Below are 8,385 nucleotides of genomic sequence, written 5' to 3' on the forward strand. Positions count from 1 at the left end.
CTTTTCCCTCTCCAACAAAATCTGTAGTTTTCTGTCCAGAAACCAGTCCTGAGCATTAAAGATAATCAGATGCATCCACTGCTGGCTTGTCACAGACAGATAATGCAGAGCCAGGTGCTTCCTTACTCTTTCACCTTGCTTCTTTAATGGCCAGATTAAAAATGCTAACAGTGTTACAGGAACTAAAGTCTCTGGGCTCCCCAAGATGTTCGAATTAACTAAGTGCCAGGCTTCTGAGTGATTTCAGTGCTTGGGGTGATACCGAGGCTCACCTCAACTTTGAATTTTGATACTGGGGTATGGTTTCAATCAAGGTAGAATTCAGGTTCCACATATATCAAAAGTGTTCGTTAAGAACAAAAGGGAAGGGGACTAAAAGGACAATCCTGCAGAAAAATCTGTCTATTTTGAAACATCATCTCAGCTAAAGCAGGGAATGGAGTCTTCAGGATGTTAACCAGGTCTGGACCCTGCTATCTCGTGAAGAAAGCAGAGGTCAAGGCATGAAGCACAAGGATGTCTGTAAACTCCAAGTGCCTATGAATGAGTGAAATTAAGCAATTCTGGCTTTGGAAAGTCCCGTGCTGGTATCAAGACAATAAAAGAAACCTGCTTAGGAGACTGCTTGAAAGCTGAAGAAAGCAGGCAAACATATCCCTCAAAGCAATCTGTTTTTCTGATAATTATCTCCTGTTCATGGAGTTTCCTCTGGGTTTATTAGGAAGCCGGTAGCATCTGGCTCTTTGGAACCAAGATCATCTCTTACTCCTGCAGTACTGACTTGGCTAGTCCCCACACCTTCCAGAGCCTGATGCCTCACATTGTGCAGGCTGCCAGGAGATGGGATGGCTTGCTTAACGAAGTAATCTAGCAGGAGAGGCAATCAAAACAGGGAGGGGCAGAGCCAACCTGCCAGGCTGCAGGTGTGCATGTGGGAGCCCATCTAAAACTTCAAACTCTCCTAAAGGAAATCATGTGGAGATCAGGCATGGGATCCATTTGCAGGGGAACAATTGGCATTCCTTCTCTGGCTCTTCCACACCTCCAGCACCCTGCTGATGTGATCTCCTCCTCCTCCTCTGTCTCTTGTTGCCGATTGAGGTCCCCTCCATCCCACCTTCTCCCTCTGTTCCCACCTGTGCCCACCACAGACCCAAGGTGCAGGCGCTCGCTGCGGCTCCTCATTACTGCTCAGAATTTTCCATTGCCCTCTGCAGCCCTCATGGTTATTATACTCTCATCGCCTGGGCAAGTGAACTCAATCTTCGCTTTTCTGATTTTCTATTGTCTGTTTATTAGATGGACCCTTTGTGAACTCAGCAGTTCACACTCTCCTGTGGTGCCAAGTGTAAAATTAATATTGACTAAAAAATCTGGGCATTTCTTTCTGGCCAGAAAGGAGACATTTCAAATTAATGGGAACGTTACAGCGTTTCACACCCACTGTCATCTTTCTGAAACCTCCAACTCGCGCGGCTCATTTCTAATTGCAGGCATTAACTCTTAATGGGCCTTGTCTGTTCTGGGCAGGAGGGTGCTGCCCTCAGCCAGCCCGGAGCCCACATCGGGGACTTGCTGTGCCCACTCGTGGACAGCCAGGGAGGCAGCAGCGTGTCCAGCAGCTGCCTCGCCATCCTCCAGCTCCTGCAGGTGGCTCCTTTCTGCTAGGCAATAGCCGGGGCAGGGGAGAGGTGCTGGCTGAGAGCTCTGCTGGTGCCAGAAGCTGTGGCAGCAGCTCTGCGATGGGGTAAATGGCCTATTTGGCTTGATCTGAGAACACAAACCTTTTTGCTAAATATCACCAAATATTCCCAAAAGAGACAGAATTAACTGCTGCTAGCTCAGGCATTACAGAGAGGAATCCACTACCAGCCAAGAGTACGCAGTGACTCTTGGTGAGGGGCCCATGCCAAGAAGTCCATTGCTTGGGTGTCACTCTCCGGACCTCGCTCCACTTTCACAGAGAAGTGCCAGTGTTTTCCAAGGGGCATCGCTGCCCCAGCACCACTACAGAGCTGTCCCAGCACAGCAGGGAGCTGCTTCCCTGCCTGATAGTGAGCCTGATGCCTCCTCTGCGCTGTGAGCACCACATCCCCATCCCACTGAGCCCCAGCACATCCTAACCCACCTTCTCTCAAATCCTGACTGCCCGAAGGTTTTCGAGGTGCCGGCAATAGAGTTTGGGTTTGGTGTATTTCCACAGGCAGTTACGGCTCAGTAATAGGTTGGGGGTTTCTACTGATGGATCAAAATCCTCCAAGGAGCTCAAGAAACACAGTCCAGGGAGGAAAAGAGGATTAGTGGGATGCTGAACATGGAGCTGTGATCTCAGGCTAAAGAAATCTTGCTCTTGTATTCCTTGCACACCCTAACCCTTTACAGCCAAGAGCTCTTTGCCAGCCTCTTAAAACACAACATAAAGTAATTACGCTGGCATAACACCGCCAGCACTAGTACCTTTGTGCACTTGCACAGCAAGTGTAAGGGGGGAAAGCTTAGACTTTATTATCACTTCAGATAGCATCGGCAACATGAAACATTTGAGAAACACTGAGCTAACAAACACAACCATTTTTTTCCTGTTTTTTTCCCCACTTTCATACATTGTCATAGCTCAGACCATTCCTGCTACAGAAGACTCCAGTATCACTGCTTTTACTTTCAAGAGGAAGATAATACCGAATAAATGTTTGTTCTCCAATGAAACTGGACTGAACAAGTGACAGGGTTCAGGAGAAGGAGTCTCTCCTGCTCACATTAAACACATTGTAGACTTCAAACCATATTTTAAATGGAGGAGTGGTGCAGGATTACTGCAGCTACAAGGGAATTGAGGCACAGTGAAGTGCTTGTCACATCACAGGCCAGTGGGTGACCAGGTAAAGAGCTGCCACCTTCAGCCATAGCAGAGAAAACAAAGTTCCTTTTTTTTTTTTTTTTTTTAAATTATCATTATTATTTAAAAAGGGACATGTGGTCTCTAATGTTTCACCTGTGAATACTTAAAATAATTGGATCTGGACAGATTAAAGGCAAATGACAGTTGTTCAGATGAATGTAGTGTACTATATGGAGCTACAAAAACTGCCAGAAGTACTTGATTTTCAGATTATACCAGCCGTAAAAAAATATGGATCACAGACTGCTGTCAGGAGAGGACAGCGATAGCTTTCCAAATGTAGTGCCAGATTATGGCAACTCTAAACTGCACCTGATAAGCAGGGCAGTGTATAATGAACCCCTGTGCCCAGCACAGCTGAGCTGCAGATGTACAAGTCCATCTCAAACACAGCCAGAAAGGTTTGCTACTATGCATGTCTACAGAGGATCCTGCCCATCCCTTCCCAGGAAAGTGGAAAATGTCCAAATACCTGATTGGTTCAACCTTACTGTAGTTTCTGGTGTGAGGAAAAGACAGAAGTTACAGCTTTTGAAATCCTCGTCCTATGGCTCACGTGAGGATATATAACGGCAAAGATGCACACAGAGATAAAAACCTTCATACAGTATGAAGAATTGTACTTTGCTCAACCAAATATTGCAAGTGTCCTTTGAGAAAGGCAGCAGATTTTTCATCTTGAAAGATTTTAAAAATGGAAAAAACAAGTACTCCAAGCTCTCCATCACCTTAAGATAAATCAGTCTAAGGAGCAGATTACTTCTCTTTTGTGGTCCCCTATGACCTAACACATCGTAGGGGCAAAATGGTGGAAGCCCAGGTGAGGACAGGCTGGTAGCAGTTTCCCAGAGCACAGTCCTGCTGGTCAGAACAAGTCATTTGTGCTGCACGCCTGACAAAGATCATTCTTTTGCCCCTCATCTTTGTACTTCAAGATGCAAGGAAATTGAAGCTTTGAGAAAACAGGACCTCATGCTAGAAAACCAAATGTCAATCTCGACATGAAATGTGTGAGTAGTCCCCAGGAATATCAATTTAAGCACCGGAGTGGGTGATTGCAGGACCAGACTGAAACATGCCTTTTGTATGGAAATACAGCTTTGATAAATAGCTTTTGCTTCTTCACATGAAGCCAAAAAAAGGTAGGGAGGCCCACAGCTGTGCTTGGTATGACCCTTGCTATTCAATAGTCAGCTGAGACCTGACATGGCTTCATTTGCTGATATTTGGCTCAGTCTTTTATGAAATGGCCACAGTGACAATTGTTTGTGCTGTTTGCCTAGTGAAGATGTAAAGGGTACGTTTTACTTAGCAGTTGTTTATGGCTGAGGAAGGTAAACTTCTCCAATAACCATTTAGTAATGATCAAGGCATGTAAGGTTTTAAAGCTCTAGATTACAATAACCTTTAAAAACAAATTGTTTTCCTTTGCATTGCTGCAGGGCAGAGTAAAGGCCGTTAAGGCACCTTAATTGCATTTCCACTCCTAGCATGTTTTTAAATTATGCTTTGACTACAATTCTGAGGTTTCTAATACTTCAGTTGTAAGCATGTACTCTGGGAAGAAAAAAAAAAATCAAAATACCTAAAAACCCTGAAACAAAACAAACAAGAAAACAAAAGTGTTTCCTGAAATGAAATGTCAAACAACTGGGGTAAAGACAAAGGGGTTAACATCCACACAGCACAGGACACCTCCATATATTGGCTTGGTCCAGTCCAGAAAGTTTTGTGCTTGAGCCCCTCAGCTAAAGGATGCTGTGATGTAATTATCTCCCCTTGGCAATCCTGCTTCCAGGCCTAAAGCAAATGGCTCTTTGCCAGCTCAGACACCTCCTCACTGCACAGCGCTGCTGCTGCCACTGTGCACCCTCTCACACCTTTTCCCTAGGAGTAACCTACCTGCCAAATCCGACACCCAAATCTCACAGGTGCAGGTGATGCATGCAGGGACCCAAACGAGGCAGGTGATGGCAGAGGGCTCCTCTGATTTACCACAGAGCTCTTCACACAGCAGGCTTGGGGCAGATCTATTGAGCACAGCCCTGAGGGGCTCATTACAAGGCTTTGGTGTGTTAATTCAGGGGGTAGAAATTAATCTGGATTGTATTGGCTGGAGGTAGGTGACAGTATTTTTTGTTCCTTAGATGGCAGTGGTTGCTTCAAGCACAGGGTCACTGTATTAGCAGCCTGTTTCTCACCACAGCTTTAATAAGATGTATGAGAGTGCAGTGCTCACTCCCAATTTGTGGGAAGTGGTTTGAAAGCTGTTCTCTACCTCCCGGGCTCACGTGTGATGTGGCTGGATTTACAACCTTGGTTAACTTACGTAGGCTTTCCAATTTGCATCTATTTCCTGAAAGATTCAAGCCTAAGGAAAGTGGATGCTAATGTAGAAGCCTGTATTTGGATTGGTGAAGCAGATAATCCAAGATTAATTTCATCTGACAAAAGAAATTTATTATTACAGTGTCAAACTCCAGTGTGCAGCTAGTAGCCCTCAGCAAGACTGGAGATGTGGCTCAGCACCTCTGTTCATGCACACAGGTGCTGTTTGAAAGTGCCTTGGGAGATTGAAGTGATTCTGACAGGGGCAGAAGTCTCTTTGAAAGAGAGGCCAAGAGCATCCTATCTTATCACCTGGCTTTTGGCTGACTAGAACACTGACACTGTGTGTGATACTGCAGCAACTATCAAATATAAGACTATGCTGGCCACTGATGGGTTTATGATAGCCACAGAGGAGGAATAATCCGTCTCTAGCCTGAACTTGAGATCCTTCACAGAGGAGCACACAAGGATCTGACAGGGAGATCCAGTGCCTTGCATCTCATGCCCTCCCTTACCACACTGGGAAGCAAGGGGCAGAGATAAACCTCGGCCACTCATGTAAGCTACATGCCATGCAGGGCAACACCAGATGGGTGCAGCAGTCCTTTAGAAGTCTGCAGAGCAGATCTAGTTCCTCAGACACACACAGAGGACGTTCAAAGTCAGCCACCTCAAATGATGCAGGTCCCTCGCCTGTAACAATGAGTGTCGGTGCCTGACACTCATCTCCATTACACCCGCAGCTTGAGAAGAGCCGCTACCCGACTCGAGCCATTATGGCAACATTAGCTGCTCTCCTGCATTCAGAAGTGATGGCCTGTAGGATCTCTATCTTATTGAACATGTTTTCTTTTACCCAAACACGGCATATCCATGTGCTTGTGCAAAGTCTAGAGCAATACTGCCTTGAGCCCTGCCCGTGTGAGGGTGCAGTCCTGTCCCCACAGCTCCTGTGTGTGAGAAACATCTCTGTTTATGCTATCACTGCTAGGCTAGAGATGGAGAGAAGTAGATAAACTACTTTCTGCACTTCCTATACTCTGTAATAAAAACTGTACCAGAATGATGTGTTACAAAGTACGACTGCAGAGTAAATGGTACAAAATGAAAAATAATAGACCGACTCCAGCCAAATGGAGTACACACACATTGCTTTGCACAAGAGGCTGGCTCTTCCACCAGCAGCAAGACTTACCATTGAGGGCTATTTGACACTCCTCCCTGTTTTAGCTCTTCAGTTGAGACTGTGATGCCTTCTGAGGTTCTCAAGGGGAATAATGGGTAGCATTCAGGCTACACACTCACTGCAGCATATTATATCTCATTTACAGTAAATCGCTGGCACTTCACTGATCTACAGAGCTGGCCCCGCTTGCAGAAGCAGAGCCCTGGCTGTATTTCCTTGTACCATTTAAGCCACATCCCAGTGCAACTGCCACAGCCCTTCAGTTCTCTGCAGCCACCCTACTCCTGGCTCCCCAAGGCTTCAGCTTCTCCCCAGATCCTACTTACGGCGGTGACAGTGAGCAAAAGGGGTTTGCACAAACACCTTGTGGGCTGCATGCACTGTGCTGTTCACTTCTGTCCCTTGCTCAACCCTAGCACATAGACAAGCAGAGGCAAAAGCAAACAGCTGGTTGTTATAACAACATATTAGAAAACTTATTAATCATTTCTCCTACATATTAAGGGACTCCTTCATCCTTCATCTACCTGCCAGGACCAGGTTCAGTGCTGGTGACAGCTGGTGACATTGCCATGGGCAAGGCAGCAAGACAAGTGCTGTGTTTCTTGACTCTGTCCTGCACAGATGAGGTCACTGCGAGCTCTGCCGCTGACTTCAATGAAATCAGAGGCTTGGCACTAGGAAGGTCAAAGAGTTTTCTAAATTCTTCTGATGACCCTAATGCTGCTCCCAACTTCCAGTCCCAGAGTATTTTACCAGTGCTCATCGCTTTACTTAGTATTTTGCTGGACCAGCACTTTGAGAAGAGATGCAGCACATGGAGGAACTTTGCCAGCTCATCCCACCTCACTGCAATACGGCCAGGATGGCCTCCACAAGGCCTCCATGGCTCATGCAGCCCTGGAGAAGGGCTCCAGTTCCTGATGTAACACCCACTTGTTACCGGGCCCCTGGAAATTGGACTGCCATCTGACCCCACAGTTATCAGGTAATGTTGGTTTTTAGTTATTGCATGTTGGTGGCTGGTCACAGAACAACAAGTACAGGAGGAAGACTTCTGGCAGCACACTTCTATGAGTGAGCAGTTTTTCAAGTCACCTTCACCTACCAGAAAACATCTGAGCAGTTCCTTATTGTTAAGGCAAGCTCCATGTACCATTGTGGTTTCTCTGCTATATTCACAGCAGCAGCAAGCCCATTATCCAGAGGACAACCCAGCAGGAAACACCCATTGAAACAAGAAATCCAGTTATTTGATGAATGAACCCACTAGATCCAAACCATGGGATAGGTAAACTCTGTAATCCTGGTTACAGGGTGCAGACCATGGCTGCCTCCTGGCATCATGCTTGCAAGAGACCTTGAGCACATGCACCCCTCCTTTAGTACGGGAAATAGGGCAGGCCCAGGGGGAAACCCAACACAGACCAGTAGGTTCCCCCAGTCTAGGTGATTAATGGAGGAGCATTAATGATATTTGTCAGACCCTTAGGGTCCATTAACCTTCAGCACTCTGATTTTTGCAACCTCAAATATTTCATCCTTCAGAAGAATGCAAAGCCCTCATAATGCAACATTGTACAGAGGGAAAAGAGGAATGGGACCTTTCCGACCCCTGCTATGCAAACAGCTTACATACTGGAGCACAGGATTTATTCATATCCATCTCGGCATGAATAAACGCCAGACCTAAAGCAATCTATCTTTCAGACTGTGGCAGAGTGAGCTGGCTCGATGACCTGTTGGGGTAGCAATTGCCCCTTGATGGTTACAGGAAAAAAAATATCCATCTGATCCATGCCCTGAAGATGATTTGAATTCCCGGTGCTTGCCTCAGAGACGACAGAGTGATTACAGGCTTACGCCATCTGTGTTGGGGTCCTAACTCCTCAGAAGTGCCCCCTGGTGCAGAAGAACCATGTCATGAGACACGACACTGTCTTCCTGCTGTCGAACTGCATCAGTTTCC

Source organism: Aythya marila (assembly GCF_965140915.1).
Source record: "Aythya marila genome assembly, chromosome: 10".
In the NCBI taxonomy this organism is placed as follows: domain Eukaryota; kingdom Metazoa; phylum Chordata; class Aves; order Anseriformes; family Anatidae; genus Aythya; species Aythya marila.